This window comes from Lissotriton helveticus, chromosome 12 (genome assembly GCF_964261635.1).
Source record: "Lissotriton helveticus chromosome 12, aLisHel1.1, whole genome shotgun sequence".
Lineage (NCBI taxonomy): Eukaryota > Metazoa > Chordata > Amphibia > Caudata > Salamandridae > Lissotriton > Lissotriton helveticus.
The window spans coordinates 134,413,123-134,429,810 of NC_136073.1; the positions used below are offsets into that span (position 1 = coordinate 134,413,123).

The 16,688-nt window shown below is 51.0% G+C and overlaps 8 non-coding genes across 8 annotated transcripts; all 8 read left to right on the forward strand.

Annotated features, from left to right (window-relative positions):
* The first annotated feature begins 6,302 nt into the window (after positions 1-6,302).
* TRNAS-AGA (transfer RNA serine (anticodon AGA)) lies at positions 6,303-6,384 on the forward strand. The gene has a single exon. It is a non-coding gene; the product is annotated as a tRNA-Ser (tRNA).
* A 1,653-nt stretch (positions 6,385-8,037) lies between these two features.
* Positions 8,038-8,119, forward strand: TRNAS-AGA (transfer RNA serine (anticodon AGA)). Its single transcript has one exon. It is a non-coding gene; the product is annotated as a tRNA-Ser (tRNA).
* A 1,653-nt stretch (positions 8,120-9,772) lies between these two features.
* Positions 9,773-9,854, forward strand: TRNAS-AGA (transfer RNA serine (anticodon AGA)). The gene has a single exon. It is a non-coding gene; the product is annotated as a tRNA-Ser (tRNA).
* A 1,281-nt stretch (positions 9,855-11,135) lies between these two features.
* On the forward strand, positions 11,136-11,207 carry TRNAH-GUG (transfer RNA histidin (anticodon GUG)). Its single transcript has one exon. It is a non-coding gene; the product is annotated as a tRNA-His (tRNA).
* A 295-nt stretch (positions 11,208-11,502) lies between these two features.
* Positions 11,503-11,584, forward strand: TRNAS-AGA (transfer RNA serine (anticodon AGA)). Its single transcript has one exon. It is a non-coding gene; the product is annotated as a tRNA-Ser (tRNA).
* A 1,281-nt stretch (positions 11,585-12,865) lies between these two features.
* Positions 12,866-12,937, forward strand: TRNAH-GUG (transfer RNA histidin (anticodon GUG)). The gene has a single exon. It is a non-coding gene; the product is annotated as a tRNA-His (tRNA).
* A 1,496-nt stretch (positions 12,938-14,433) lies between these two features.
* TRNAS-AGA (transfer RNA serine (anticodon AGA)) lies at positions 14,434-14,515 on the forward strand. Its single transcript has one exon. It is a non-coding gene; the product is annotated as a tRNA-Ser (tRNA).
* Positions 14,516-16,167: 1,652 nt separating this feature from the next.
* Positions 16,168-16,249, forward strand: TRNAS-AGA (transfer RNA serine (anticodon AGA)). The gene has a single exon. It is a non-coding gene; the product is annotated as a tRNA-Ser (tRNA).
* Positions 16,250-16,688: the final 439 nt, after the last annotated feature.

Below are 16,688 nucleotides of genomic sequence, written 5' to 3' on the forward strand. Positions count from 1 at the left end.
CCGGGGCCCGCCCGGGCCCCTGGACCCAGCCGGGGCTCCCAAGCCCGGAGGCGCATGGGACGCCTCCCCGGTCCCTCCAGACCCCGTCCCGGGCACCCTGCCACGCAGCAGGACCAAGGACAGAGCCCGGGGTGGGGAGGCCGCCCTCCCCGGGCCCTCAGGGGCCCTAGCCACTGCTCCTGAACCCAGCCAAGCAAGGGGAGGCTCCCCGGGCACATCGGAACCCCTTCCCGGGCCCTTGGCAGTGCGGCAGGCTGGGAGACAGGGCCCAGGGCCGGAGCACCCGACCCGGGGCCCGGCCGGGCCCCTGGACCCAGCCGGGGCTCCCAAGCCCGGAGGTGCATGGGACGCCTCCCCGGTCCCTCCGGACCCCGTCCCGGGCACCCTGCCACGCAGCAGGACCAAGGACAGAGCCCGGGGTGGGGAGGCCGCCCTCCCCGGGCCCTCAGGGGCCCTAGCCACTGCTCCTGAACCCAGCCAAGCAAGGGGAGGCTCCCCGGGCACATCGGAACCCCTTCCCGGGCCCTTGGCAGTGCGGCAGGCTGGGAGACAGGGCCCAGGGCCGGAGCACCCGACCCGGGGCCCGGCCGGGCCCCTGGACCCAGCCGGGCCCCTGGACCCAGCCGGGGCTCCCAAGCCCGGAGGTGCATGGGACGCCTCCCCGGTCCCTCCGGACCCCGTCCCGGGCACCCTGCCACGCAGCAGGACCAAGGTCAGAGCCCGGGGTGGGGAGGCCGCCCTCCCCGGGCCCTCAGGGGCCCTAGCCACTGCTCCTGAACCCAGCCAAGCAAGGGGAGGCTCCCCGGGAACAACGGAACCCATTCCTAGGCCCTTGGCAGTGCGGTAGGCTGGGAGACAGGGACCAGGGCCGGAGCACCCGACCCGGGGCCCGCCCGGGCCCCTGGACCGAGCCGGGGCTCCCAAGCCCGGAGGTGCATGGGACGCCTCCCCGGTCCCTCCTGACCCCGTCCCGGGCACCCTGCCACGCAGCAGGACCAAGGACAGAGCCCGGGGTGGGGAGGCCGCCCTCCCCGGGCCCTCAGGGGCCCTAGCCACTGCTCCTGAACCCAGCCAAGCAAGGGGAGGCTCCCCGGGAACAACGGAACCCATTCCTAGGCCCTTGGCAGTGCGGTAGGCTGGGAGACAGGGACCAGGGCCGGAGCACCCGACCCGGGGCCCGCCCGGGCCCCTGGACCCAGCCGGGGCTCCCAAGCCCGGAGGCGCATGGGACGCCTCCCCGGACCCATGGAGCCCGTCCTGGGCATTGAGCCATGCCGTTGGCCTGGAGATGGGTGCCCCGGACGCCCGGGGGAGGTCTGTCTGGGACACATGGAGCCCGTCCTGGGCATTGAACCATGCCGTTGGCCTGGAGAAGGGAGCCCCGGACGCCCGGGGGAGGACTGCCCGGTACCCGTGGAGCCCTTCCCGGGTACTTTGCAACGCCGTTGGCCTCCTGGAGATGGGTGCCCCGAACGCCCGGGGGGTGGGCTGCCCTGGACCCGTGGAGCCCGTCCTGGGCACTCTGACCTGCTGTTGGCCCGGGGGAGGGACCCCAGACGACCGGGACCTGTGGAGCCCGTCCTGGGCACTCCTGTATGCCGTTGGCCCGGGGAAGGGAGCCCCGGACGTCCGGGACCCGTGGAGCCCGTCCTGGGCACTCCTGTATGCCGTTGGCCCAGGGAAGGGAGCCCCGGACGTCCGGGACCCGTGGAGCCCGTCCTGGGCACTCTGAAATGCTTTGGCCCGGGGAAGGGAGCCCCGGCCACCCGGGGGGGAGGACTGCCCGGGACCCGTGGAACTCGTCCTGGGCACTCTGACATGCCGCTGGCCCGGGGAAGGGTGCCCCGGACGCCCGGGGCCCGTGGAGCCCGTCCTGGGCACTCTGACAAGCCGTTGGCCCGGGGAAGGGAGACCTGGACGCCCGGAACCCGTGGAGCCCGTCCTGGGCACTCTGAAATGCTTTGGCCCGGGGAAGGGAGCCCCGGACGCCCGGGGGAGGACTGCCCGGGACCCGTGGAACTGGTCCTGGGCACTCTGACATGCCGCTGGCCCGGGGAAGGGTGCCCCGGATGACCGGGGCCCGTGGAGCCCGTCCTGGGCACTCTGACATGCCGCTGGCCCGGGGAAGGGAGCCCCGGACGCCCGGGGCCCGTGGAGCCCGTCCCGGGCACTCTGCCATGCCGTCAGCCTGGATGGAGCCCCGGACGCCCGGGGGGGGCGAAGGCCCGGGACGCATGGAGCCTGTCCCGGGCACTCTGCCATGCCGTCGGCCTGGATGGAGCACCGGACGCCCGGGGGACGACTGCCCAAGAGCCATGGAGCCCGTCCTGGGCAATTTGACATGCAGTTGGCCTGGAGGAAGGAAGCTCCGGGTGGCCTAGGGAGGTGTTGCCCAGGCATATCCCATCTGGTCCCCATGGCAGAGAACCACCAACCCTGGAGGGGTGTCCGGGCATACCCTGCCCCATAGTAATCCGGAGGCAAATTACCCCCCTTTCTTGCAATCTGTGCACGCGAGGTGACATAGGGGACCCAAGGCGTGAAAGAACCCGACCTCATGGAGCCCTCGCTGGGATCCGGGAGGCGAATGGCACCTCATTAAGACTTCCAGGGAAGTTCGGCCATCTGGTCCCCCCCATAGGAAAGCGTTGCGGGCGACCAGATGCCCGAGGGGATCCGGGCGACCAGATGGCCGAGGGAATCCGGGCGACCAGATGGCTGGGCATGGAGGTGAAGCCGCCTGGACTCTTCCCCACCCCGTCCCCGTCCCGGGATGAATGCCCGGGACGCATGGAGCCCGTCCTGGCCACTTGACGTCCCGTCCTGGGCATTGAACCATGCCGTCGGCCTGGAGAAGGGAGCCCCCGGACGCCCGGGGGAGGACTGCCCGGTACCCGTGGAGCCCTTCCCGGGTACTTTGCAACGCCGTTGGCCTCCTGGAGATGGGTGCCCCAGATGCCCGGGGGTGGGCTGCCCGGGACCCATGGAGCCCGTCCTGGGCACTTTTACATGCCGTCGGCCTGGAGGTGGGTGCCCTGGACGCCCGGGGGAGGCCTGCCCGGGACCCGTGGAGCCCCTCCCGGGTACTTTGCCAATGCCGTTGGCCTCATGGAGATGGGTGCCCCGGACGCCCGGGGGGAGGACTGCCCGGTACCCGTGGAGTCCTTTCCGGGTACTTTGCAACGCCGTTGGCCTCCTGGAGATATGTGCCCCGAACGCCCGGGGGGCGGGCTGTCCGGGGCCCATGGAGCCCGTCCTGGGCACTGTGACATGCCGTCGGCCTGGAGGTGGGAGCCCCGGACGCCCGGGGGAAGGCTGCCCGGGACCCGTGGAGCCCTTCCCGGGTACTTTGCCATCCCGTTGGCCTCCTGGAGATGGTCTGTCCGGGGCCCATGGAGCCCGTCCTGGGCAGTGTGACATGCCGTCGGACTAAAGGTGGGAGCCCCGGACGCCCGGGGGAAGGCTGCCCGGGACCCGTGGAGCCCTTCCCGGGTACTTTGCCATCCCGTTGGCCTCATGGAGATGGGTGCCCCGGACGCCCAGGGGAGGTCTGTCCGGGACACGTGGAGCCCGTCCTGGGCATTGAGCCATGCCGTTGGCCCGGAGAATGGAGCCCCCAGACGCCCGGGGGAGGTGTTGCCCAGGCATATCTCATCTGGTCCCCCGGGCAGAGAACCACCAGCCCTGGAGAGGTGTCCGGGCGTACCCTGCCCCTAGTAATCCGGAGGGAAATTACCCCCCTTTCTTGCAATCCGTGCACGCGCGGTGACAGAGGGGACCCAAGGCGTAAAAGAACCCGACCTCATGGAGCCCTCGCTGGGATCCAGGAGCCGAATGGCACCTCATCGGGACTTCCAGGGAAGCCCGGCCATCTGGTCGCCCCATTGGAAAGCATCGCGGGCGACCAGAGGGCCGGGATCGAAAGGACTCCCAGCTCCCCATCCATCCCAAGCCTTCGCGGTAGGGTTCCTGACTGCCTGCCCACGCAAGGCAGGGCTCTTGGACCCCGGCTGGGCCTCAGGCGCAGGTTGGACCACCGGAGCTCTAGGGCCCGGACGACCTGGGGGAGGAATGCCCGGGACCCGTGGAGCCCGTCCTGGGTACTTTGACATGCCGTCGGCCTGGAGGTGGGTGCCCCGGACGCCCCGGGGGAAGCTGCCCGGGACCCATGGAGCCCGTCCTGGGTACTTTGACATTCCGTCGGCCTGGAGGTGGGAGCCCCGGACGCCCGGGGGGAGGTCTGCCCGGGACCCATGGAGCCGGTCCTGGGTACTTTGCCAATGCCGTTGGCCTCATGGAGATGGGTGCCCCGGACGCCCGGGGGGACGAATGCCCGGGACGCATGGAGCCCGTCCTGGGCACTTTTCCATGCCTTCGGCCTGGAGCCCCCAGACACCCAGGGGAGGACCACCGTGAAAACCATGGAGCCCGACCCGGGCACTCTGCCATACCGTCAGCCTAGATGGAGCCCCGGACGCCCAGGGGACGAATGCCCGGGACGCATGGAGCCCGTCCTGGGCACTTTTCAATGCCGTCAGCCTGGATGGAGCCCCGGACGCCCGGGGGACGACTGCCCAGGAGCCATGGAGCCCGTCCTGGGCAATTTGACATGCAGTTGGCCTGGAGGAAGGAAGCCCCGGGTGGCCTAGGGAGGTGTTGCCCAGGCATAGCCCATCTGGTCCCCATGGCAGAGAACCACCAGCCTCGGAGGGGTGTCCGGGCGTACCCTTCTCCCTAGTAATCCGGAGGAAAATTACCCCCTTTTCTTGTAATCTGTGCACGCGAGGTGACAGAGGGGACCCAAGGCGCGAATGTACCCAACCTCCTGGAGCCCTCGCTGGGATCCGGGCGGCGAATGGCACCTCATCGGGACTTCCAGGGAAGTTCGGCCATCTGGTCGCCCCATAGGAAAGCGTTGCGGGCGACCAGATGCCCGAGGGGATCCGGGCGACCAGATGGCCGAGGGAATCTGGGCGATCAGATGGCTGGACACGGAAGTGAAGCCGCCTGGACTCTCCCGACCCTGTCCCCGTCCCCGTGCCCGTGCCCGGGACGCATGGAGCCCGTCCTGGGCACTTTTCCATGCCTTCGGCCTGGAGCCCCCAGACACCCAGGGGAGGACCACCGTGAAAGCCATGGAGCCCGACCCGGGCACTCTGCCATGCCGTCGGCCTGGATGGAGCCCCGGACGCCCGGGGGACAAATGCCCGGGACGCATGGAGCCCGTCCTGGGCACTTTTCCATGCCTTCGGCATGGAGCGCCCCGACACCCTGGGGAGGACCACCCTGGAAACCATGGAGCCCGACCCGGGCACTCTGCCATGCCGTCGGCCTGGATGGAGCCCCGGACCCCGGGGGGACAAATGCCCGGGACGCATGGAGCCCGTCCTGGGTACTTTTCCATGCCGTCGGCCAGGAGCCCCCTGACACCCAGGGGAGGACCACCGTGAAAACCATGGAGCCCGACCCGGGCACTCTGCCATACCGTCAGCCTGGATGTAGCCCCGGACGCCCGGGGGACGAATGCCCGGGACGCATGGAGCCCGTCCCGGGCACTCTGCCATGCCGTCCCGACAAATTCGTACGGACTCCTAACCTTCCGACACGGATCGGATTCGAGCCCTTTCTGACCCAGCAGATTTCAGGTTGATTTGCTATATACTTTACGTACGATTTTATGGGGGCCGATTCCGATCCGGTACGTAAAAGCAAATACGACCGACATGTCGGACAACCACGTACACCCAGGGGATAGGACTGCCCGGGTCACATGGACCCCGTCCTGGGCACTCTGATCTGCCGCCGGCGCCGGGGATCGAACCGTGATCACCAGATGGGGATATCCCAAAAATCTGGCATGGATACGGCCCGCCAGGACAGGTTTGGGCACCCCTGCTCTACGGCATTTGGTGAGACAAGTGTGCCTTCTTTTATCTTCCATAAATGCAACCTTTCCCTGACCCCTTTATTATAAAGCTCTTCAAGTAAAAAAGATAAAGCACTTACAAAGGAGCCTCAAATACTCAAAGATGGTAGACTTCTGTAATATGGGCCATAGACTAAAAGCAGCACGAAAACAGAGTGCAATAGGGTCCCAAAAACTTGAGTGCCACATGAGAGTATGCATGAAAGCCTATCCTTTTCCAAACTAGAGATATACTCATGCAATTTTTGTTTTTAGGAGAGAATGTGCCTGCTGAAAAATACATTATTTTAAAAAAGTGCATTGCAGAATACCAGGAATTTGCTGTGGGACACCTTGAAAACTTTCATACAGATTATTTGCACAAAACTTACAGTCAGTTGTTGTGGCCGAGTGGTTAGGGCGATGGACTAGAAATCCATTGGGGTCTCCCAGCGCAGGTTCGAATCCTGCCAACAACGAGAAACTTTTTAACATCGGCTACAATTTCAGAAGTTAACCTTTAGAATTTCTTCCATGTCAGTTTTATAAATAGGTGGCTTATTTTGGTGTCACTATTGCCCTTTCACATATTTATTATCGCTACCCCTTTCATATCTTTGCTATAACTCTCGTCCTACATTAGCGCTGGTGCAAACACTTCAAATTATTATACCCTGGCTCTCTCAGTCATACCATTCATGCACTTGAAACTTACTTTACCAATAAAAGAAGCAAATAGAAAAATAAAATAAAAGTGCTTGCTGGATTAGGAAAACACACTTCATAAAACTGCATTTTCTTTTCTATTCTCCCCGTGTTACAAGCTTAACTGCTCCCTGTGTAATTTCTCTTAGCCTGCTGTCCCATGAAGAGAATTTTATCTACAGGCTCTTTCCGTGTTTTTTTCCTAGTCTTTCTTTCCCTTTTCTTAGATTTGTAACTGTTCCTTTATGTGCTCTATTTAGGCGCCATTAATCTCATTTGAGCTCCTTGTACCTGCTGCTGTTTTCTCCACACCTCATACTGCCTTTTCCCTCTTTCTCTCTTTCTCTGAGGTTGGTGGCTACTTTCCAAAGCTTCTGATGCCCCAATGTTCCTTCATCTTGTTGTCAGACGTGAATTGGAAAAGCAACCAAATTAACAAGCCTTTACCACTCATACATGGCAGAGGTTTATACTTTAATTCAATGAGCTAAGAAAAGCGTGTTGTGGGGCCCCTACGAGCCATGGTGCTTGCTTCATCATAATTGGGCGCGCAGTCATTAGCCACAGCTCTGATCATGGGTCACTGAGGTCAGTTTCAATAATTCCTCAAAAACCTAACCATGCAGTCCCCCCTAACTGTATAGTTATCTTGCTTTACTGCTGTTTGTGTGATTAGCTGGGAGGAGCTCACGGCAGCATCCTCCCTATAAAAGTATAGATGGACCGCTCCTTAACTTTTTCTTGCTTCACATACAGATGGCTTGAGGAGGTACAGGGGAGATGCAGGTCTAATAGACAGCATAGAAGATCTGCGCCAGGTGTGTTTCTCTGCATTGGTGTCCCATCACAGGCCAACAAGTGTATGTGTGATCTTTGACTTCTGGCAGTTCACAAGCAGGCAACCAGGAAACGGTTTCAGCCTATCAACCACTGAGGAGACAAAGCCTTTGTATAAGGAATGAGGAAGCAATGAACACATTCAGCCTATCACTGGAGTTCCCTGAGTGTTTCGAATTATAAATTCTCCATGTCACTGTATGTTATTGAGCCCAAGTAGCTCGCCGTGATCGTATAGTGGTTAGTACTCTGCGTTGTGGCTGCAGCAACCTCGGTTTGAATCCGAGTCACGGCATTGTGGTTGGCAATGTCACGGCAGTTGGGTTTTTCTTTTACAGAATTACCAAATGTACCAGTTGTTTTTGTAAAATGTCTATTAAAAACAGATCCTTTAAAATATTTAAACGATTTAACGACAAATTATTTAAACACACATGATTATAAGATGTAGCCTTATTTTTGTTTTTAGGAGAGAATGTGCCTGCTGAAAAAAACATTATTTTTAAAAAGTGCATTGCAGGATATCAGGAATTTGCTGTGGCACACCTTGAAAACTTTCATGCAGATTATTTGCACAAAACTTACAGTCAGTTGTTGTGGCCGAGTGGTTAAGGCGATAGACTAGAAATCCATTGGGGTCTCCCCGCGCAGGTTCGAATCCTGCCAACAACGAGAAACTTTTTAACATCGGCTACAATTTCAGAAGTTAACCTTTAGAATTTCTTCCATGTCAGTTTTATAAATAGGTGGCTTATTTTGGTGTCACTATTGCCCTTTCACATATTTATTATCGCTACCCCTTTCATATCTTTGCTATAACTCTCGTCCTACATTAGCGCTGGTGCAAACACTTCAAATTATTATACCCTGGCTCTCTCAGTCATACCATTCATGCACTTGAAACTTACTTTACCAATAAAAGAAGCAAATAGAAAAATAAAACAAAAGTGCTTGCTGGATTAGGCAAACACACTTCATAAAACTGCATTTTCTTTTCTATTCTCCCCGTGTTACAAGCTTAACTGCTCCCTGTGTAATTTCTCTTAGCCTGCTGTCCCAGGAAGAGAATTTTATCTACAGGCTCTTTCCGTGTTTTTTTCCTAGTCTTTCTTTCCCTTTTCTTAGATTTGTAACTGTTCCTTTACGTGCTCTATTTAGGCGCCATTAATCTCATTTGAGCTCCTTGTACCTGCTGCTGTTTTCTCCACACCTCATACTGCCTTTTCCCTCTTTCTCTCTTTCTCTGAGGTTGGTGGCTACTTTCCAAAGCTTCTGATGCCCCAATGTTCCTTCATCTTGTTGTCAGACGTGAATTGGAAAAGCAACCAAATTAACAAGCCTTTACCACTCATACATGGCAGAGGTTTATACTTTAATTCAATGAGCTGAGAAAAGCGTGTTGTGGGGCCCCTACGAGCCATGGTGCTTGCTTCATCATAATTGGGCACGCAGTCATTAGCCACAGCTCTGATCATGGGTCACTGAGGTCAGTTTCAATAATTCCTCAAAAACCTATCCATGCAGTCCCCCCTAACTGTGTAGTTATCTTGCTTTACTGCTGTTTGTGTGATTAGCTGGGAGGAGCTCACGGCAGCATCCTCCCTATAAAAGTGTAGATGGACCGCTCCTTAACTTTTTCTTGCTTCACATACAGATGGCTTGAGGAGGTACAGGGGAGATGCAGGTCTAATAGACAGAATAGAAGATCTGCGCCAGGTGTGTTTCTCTGCATTGGTGTCCCATCACAGGCCCACAAGTGTATGTGTGATCTTTGACTTCTGGCAGTTCACAAGCAGGCGGCCAGGAAACGGTTTCAGCCTATCAACCACTGAGGAGACAAAGCCTTTGTATAAGCAATGAGGAAGCAATGAACACATTCAGCCTATCACAGGAGTTCCCTGAGTGTTCCGAATTATAAATTCTCCATGTCACTGTATGTTATTGAGCCCAAGTAGCTTGCCGTGATCGTATAGTGGTTAGTACTCTGCGTTGTGGCCGCAGCAACCTCGGTTCGAATCCAAGTCACGGCATTGTGGTTGGCAATGTCACGGCAGTTGGGTTTTTCTTTTACAGAATTACCAAATGTACCAGTTGTTTTTGTAAAATGTCTATTAAAAACAGATCCTTTAAAATATTTAAACGATCTAACGACAAATTATTTAAACACACATGATTATAAGATGTAGCCTTATTTTTGTTTTTAGGAGAGAATGTGCCTGCTGAAAAAAACATTATTTTTAAAAAGTGCATTGCAGGATATCAGGAATTTGCTGTGGCACACCTTGAAAACTTTCATGCAGATTATTTGCACAAAACTTACAGTCAGTTGTTGTGGCCGAGTGGTTAAGGCGATGGACTAGAAATCCATTGGGGTCTCCCCGCGCAGGTTCGAATCCAGCCAACAACGAGAAACTTTTTAACATCGGCTACAATTTCAGAAGCTAACCTTTAGAATTTCTTCCATGTCAGTTTTATAAATAGGTGGCTTATTTTGGTGTCACTATTGCCCTTTCACATATTTATTATCGCTACCCCTTTCATATCTTTGCTATAACTCTCGTCCTACATTAGCGCTGGTGCAAACACTTCAAATTATTATACCCTGGCTCTCTCAGTCATACCATTCATGCACTTGAAACTTACTTTACCAATAAAAGAAGCAAATAGAAAAATAAAACAAAAGTGCTTGCTGGTTTAGGCAACACACTTCATAAAACTGCATTTTCTTTTCTATTCTCCCCGTGTTACAAGCTTAACTGCTCCCTGTGTAATTTCTCTTAGCCTGCTGTCCCAGGAAGATAATTTTATCTACAGGCTCTTTCCGTGTTTTTTTCTTAGTCTTTCTTTCCTTTTTCTTAGATTTGTAACTGTTCCTTTACGTGCTCTATTTAGGCGCCATTAATCTCATTTGAGCTCCTTGTACCTGCTGCTGTTTTCTCCACACCTCATACTGCCTTTTCCCTCTTTTTCTCTTTCTCTGAGGTTGGTGGCTACTTTCCAAAGCTTCTGATGCCCCAATGTTCCTTCATCTTGTTGTCAGACGTGAATTGGAAAAGCAACCAAATTAACAAGCCTTTACCACTCATATATGGCAGAGGTTTATACTTTAATTGAGCTAAGAAAAGCGTGTTGTGGGGCCCCTACGAGCCATGGTGCTTGCTTCATCATAATTAGGCATGCAGTCATTAGCCACAGCTCTGATCATGGGTCACTGAGGTCAGTTTCAATAATTCCTCAAAAACCTAACCATGCAGTCCCCCCTAACTGTGTAGTTATCTTGCTTTACAGCTGTTTGTGTGATTAGCTGGGAGGAGCTCATGGCAGCATCCTCCCTATAAAAGTATAGATGGACCGCTCCTTAACTTTTTCTTGCTTCACATACAGATGGCTTGAGGAGGTACAGGGGAGATGCAGGTCTAATAGACAGAATAGAAGATCTGCGCCAGGTGTGTTTCTCTGCATTGGTGTCCCATCACAGGCCAACAAGTGTATGTGTGATCTTTGACTTCTGGCAGTTCACAAGCAGGCAACCAGGAAACGGTTTCAGCCTATCAACCACTGAGGAGACAAAGCCTTTGTATAAGGAATGAGGAAGCAATGAACACATTCAGCCTATCACTGGAGTTCCCTGAGTGTTTCGAATTATAAATTCTCCATGTCACTGTATGTTATTGAGCCCAAGTAGCTCGCCGTGATCGTATAGTGGTTAGTACTCTGCGTTGTGGCCGCAGCAACCTCGGTTCGAATCCGAGTCACGGCATTGTGGTTGGCAATGTCATGGCAGTTGGGTTTTTCTTTTACAGAATTACCAAATGTACCAGTTGTTTTTGTAAAATGTCTATTAAAAAAAGATCCTTTAAAATATTTAAACGATTTAACGACAAATTATTTAAACACACATGATTATAAGATGTAGCCTTATTTTTGTTTTTAGGAGAGAATGTGCCTGCTGAAAAAAACATTATTTTTAAAAAGTGCATTGCAGGATATCAGGAATTTGCTGTGGCACACCTTGAAAACTTTCATGCAGATTATTTGCACAAAACTTACAGTCAGTTGTTGTGGCCGAGTGGTTAAGGCGATGGACTAGAAATCCATTGGGGTCTCCCCGCGCAGGTTCGAATCCTGCCAACAACGAGAAACTTTTTAACATCGGCTACAATTTCAGAAGCTAACCTTTAGAATTTCTTCCATGTCAGTTTTATAAATAGGTGGCTTATTTTGGTGTCACTATTGCCCTTTCACATATTTATTATCGTTACCCCTTTCATATCTTTGCTATAACTCTCGTCCTACATTAGCGCTGGTGCAAACACTTCAAATTATTATACCCTGGATCTCTCAGTCATACCATTCATGCACTTGAAACTTACTTTACCAATAAAAGAAGCAAATAGAAAAATAAAACAAAAGTGCTTGCTGGATTAGGCAACACACTTCATAAAACTGCATTTTCTTTTCTATTCTCCCCGTGTTACAAGCTTAACTGCTCCCTGTGTAATTTCTCTTAGCCTGCTGTCCCAGGAAGAGAATTTTATCTACAGGCTCTTTCCGTGTTTTTTTCCTAGTCTTTCTTTCCTTTTTCTTAGATTTGTAACTGTTCCTTTACGTGCTCTATTTAGGCACCATTAATCTCATTTGAGCTCCTTGTACCTGCTGCTGTTTTCTCCACACCTCATACTGCCTTTTCCCTCTTTCTCTCTTTCTCTGAGGTTGGTGGCTACTTTCCAAAGCTTCTGATGCCCCAATGTTCCTTCATCTTGTTGTCAGACGTGAATTGGAAAAGCAACCAAATTAACAAGCCTTTACCACTCATATATGGCAGAGATTTATACTTTAATTGAGCTAAGAAAAGCATGTTGTGGGGCCCCTACGAGCCATGGTGCTTGCTTCATCATAATTAGGCATGCAGTCATTAGCCACAGCTCTGATCATGGGTCACTGAGGTCAGTTTCAATAATTCCTCAAAAACCTAACCATGCAGTCCTCCCTAACTGTGTAGTTATCTTGCTTTACTGCTGTTTGTGTGATTAGCTGGGAGGAGCTCATGGCAGCATCCTCCCTATAAAAGTGTAGATGGACCGCTCCTTAACTCTTTCTTGCTTCACATACAGATGGCTTGAGGAGGTACAGGGGAGATGCAGGTCTACTAGACAGTATAGAAGATCTGCGCCAGGTGTGTTTCTCTGCATTGGTATCCCATCACAGGCCCACAAGTGTATGTGTGATCTTTGACTCCTGGCAGTTCACAAGCAGGCGGCCAGGAAACAGTTTCAGCCTATCAACCACTGAGGAGACAAAGCCTTTGTATAAGGAATGAGGAAGCAATTAACACATTCAGCCTATCACAGGAGTTCCCTGAGTGTACCGAATTATAAATTCTCCATGTCACTGTATGTTATTGAGCCCAAGTAGCTCGCCGTGATCGTATAGTGGTTAGTACTCTGCGTTGTGGCCGCAGCAACCTCGGTTCGAATCCGAGTCACGGCATTGTGGTTGGCAATGTCACGGCAGTTGGGTTTTTCTTTTACAGAATTACAAAATGTACCAGTTGTTTTTGTAAAATGTCTATTAAAACAGATCCTTTAAAATATTTAAACGATCTAACGACAAATTATTTTAACACACATGATTATAAGATGTAGCTATATTGTACCTACTGACATAAATTATCGTTCTTGAACCTATTTGCGGTGGGGGAATGGAGCTCTCCCCCATGCCAATCAGAATGCAGATGAATGCAGTTGCAGTTGAGTGACCTGTATTGTGGCTGTCTAGAGGGAATGCACAAATGTAGCTGTCTCGCAGCCCAATCCAGACGTCAATTGGAGACAGGTTTTCAGGCAAATAGAGCAGTAAGTGCAGAGAAATGCTCACTCTCTAAAAATGGCATTTATAAAGTAGTAAAGTTAAATCCAACCTCACCAGTAAATAGGATTTATCAATAAATAAATAAAGCTTCTCCTCTCTGATATGGAATTACCCCCCAAAAAGTATAAGGGAATACCCAATGCTAACCTACGAGAGGGGCAGACCTCACAGTAGTGAAAAATGTAATAGACTGTTTTGTACTACCAGGACATGCAAACTACCACAGTACATGTCTTACCTTTTATTTACATAGCATGATGCCCCTAGGACTACCTAGGGCCTACCTTTTGGTTAATTATATGTAATAAAATTGGAGTTTAAGGCTTGGCAAGTAGTTTTAAATGGCAAGTCGAAGTGGCAGTACACTGCAGCACAGGCACTGCAGTAGCAGGCTTGAGAGAGGTTTGAAATGATACTTTTTTGGGCGGCACAATCAGTTCCTGGGTATATGGTATACCACTTTACAAGGGGCTTTCAAGTCAATGAAATCTGTCAGTCAGGTATACTCCAATTACACACATGATTAGGGAAGAAGCATGTTCACTTCAGCACTGATTAGTAGCAATAAAGTGATCAGAGTCCTAAGGCCAACAAAAAGATACAGCAAAATGCGTAGGTGAAAAGCAATAAGGTAGGGTTGAGGCCACCTTAAGAATGCAAGGTCTAACAAAAACAAACTAAGGATAACATTAGTAAAACATCAGGTTTCTCTACGGCATTTGGTGAGACAAGTGTGCCTTCTTTTATCTTCCATAAATGCAACCTTTCCCTGACCCCTTTATTATATAGCTCTTCAAGTAAAAAAGATAAAGCACTTACAAAGGAGCCTCAAATACTCAAAGATGGTAGACTTCTGTAATATGGGCCATAGACTAAAAGCAGCACGAAAACAGAGTGCAATAGGGTCCCAAAAACTTGAGTGCCACATGAGAGTATGCATGAAAGCCTATCCTTTTCCAAACTAGAGATATACTCATGCAATTTTTGTTTTTAGGAGAGAATGTGCCTGCTGAAAAATACATTATTTTAAAAAAGTGCATTGCAGAATACCAGGAATTTGCTGTGGGACACCTTGAAAACTTTCATACAGATTATTTGCACAAACCTTACAGTCAGTTGTTGTGGCCGAGTGGTTAAGGCGATGGACTAGAAATCCATTGGGGTCTCCCTGCGCAGGTTCGAATCCTGCCAACAACGAGAAACTTTTTAACATCGGCTACAATTTCAGAAGTTAACCTTTAGAATTTCTTCCATGTCAGTTTTATAAATAGGTGGCTTATTTTGGTGTCACTATTGCCCTTTCACATATTTATTATCGCTACCCCTTTCATATCTTTGCTATAACTCTCGTCCTACATTAGCGCTGGTGCAAACACTTCAAATTATTATACCCTGGCTCTCTCAGTCATACTATTCATGCACTTGAAACTTACTTTACCAATAAAAGAAGCAAATAGAAAAATAAAACAAAAGTGCTTGCTGGATTAGGCAATCACACTTCATAAAACTGCATTTTCTTTTCTATTCTCCCCGTGTTACAAGCTTAACTGCTCCCTGTGTAATTTCTCTTAGCCTGCTGTCCCAGGAAGAGAATTTTATCTACAGGCTCTTTCCGTGTTTTTTTCCTAGTCTTTCTTTCCCTTTTCTTAGATTTGTAACTGTTCCTTTATGTGCTCTATTTAGGCGCCATTAATCTCATTTGAGCTCCTTGTACCTGCTGCTGTTTTCTCCACACCTCATACTGCCTTTTCCCTCTTTTATCTTTCTCTGAGGTTGGTGGCTACTTTCCAAAGCTTCTGATGCCCGAATGTTCCTTCATCTTGTTGTCAGACGTGAATTGGAAAAGCAACCAAATTAACAAGCCTTTACCACTCATACATGGCAGAGGTTTATACTTTAATTCAATGAGCTAAGAAAAGCGTGTTGTGGGGCCCCTACGAGCCATGGTGCTTGCTTCATCATAATTGGGCGCGCAGTCATTAGCCACAGCTCTGATCATGGGTCACTGAGGTCAGTTTCAATAATTCCTCAAAAACCTAACCATGCAGTCCCCCCTAACTGTGTAGTTATCTTGCTTTACTGCTGTTTGTGTGATTAGCTGGGAGGAGCTCACGGCAGCATCCTCCCTATAAAAGTGTAGATGGACCGCTCCTTAACTTTTTCTTGCTTCACATACAGATGGCTTGAGGAGGTACAGGGGAGATGCAGGTCTAATAGACAGAATAGAAGATCTGCGCCAGGTGTGTTTCTCTGCATTGGTGTCCCATCACAGGCCCACAAGTGTATGTGTGATCTTTGACTTCTGGCAGTTCACAAGCAGGCGGCCAGGAAATGGTTTCAGCCTATCAACCACTGAGGAGACAAAGCCTTTGTATAAGCAATGAGGAAGCAATGAACACATTCAGCCTATCACAGGAGTTCCCTGAGTGTTCCGAATTATAAATTCTCCATGTCACTGTATGTTGTTGAGCCCAAGTAGCTTGCCGTGATTGTATAGTGGTTAGTACTCTGCGTTGTGGCCACAGCAACCTCGGTTCGAATCCGAGTCACGGCATTGTGGTTGGCAATGTCACGGCAGTTGGGTTTTTCTTTTACAGAATTACCAAATGTACCAGTTGTTTTTGTAAAATGTCTATTAAAAACAGATCCTTTAAAATATTTAAACGATCTAACGACAAATTATTTAAACAGACATGATTATAAGATGTAGCCTTATTTTTGTTTTTAGGAGAGAATGTGCCTGCTGAAAAAAACATTATTTTTAAAAAGTGCATTGCAGGATATCAGGAATTTGCTGTGGCACACCTTGAAAACTTTCATGCAGATTATTTGCACAAAACTTACAGTCAGTTGTTGTGGCTGAGTGGTTAAGGCGATGGACTAGAAATCCATTGGGGTCTCCCCGCGCAGGTTCAAATCCTGCCAACAACGAGAAACTTTTTAACATCGGCTACAATTTCAGAAGCTAACCTTTAGAATTTCTTCCATGTCAGTTTTATAAATAGGTGGCTTATTTTGGTGTCACTATTGCCCTTTCACATATTTATTATCGTTACCCCTTTCATATCTTTGCTATAACTCTCGTCCTACATTAGCGCTGGTGCAAACACTTCAAATTATTATACCCTGGATCTCTCAGTCATACCATTCATGCACTTGAAACTTACTTTACCAATAAAAGAAGCAAATAGAAAAATAAAACAAAAGTGCTTGCTGGATTAGGCAACACACTTCATAAAACTGCATTTTCTTTTCTATTCTCCCCGTGTTACAAGCTTAACTGCTCCCTGTGTAATTTCTCTTAGCCTGCTGTCCCAGGAAGAGAATTTTATCTACAGGCTCTTTCCGTGTTTTTTTCCTAGTCTTTCTT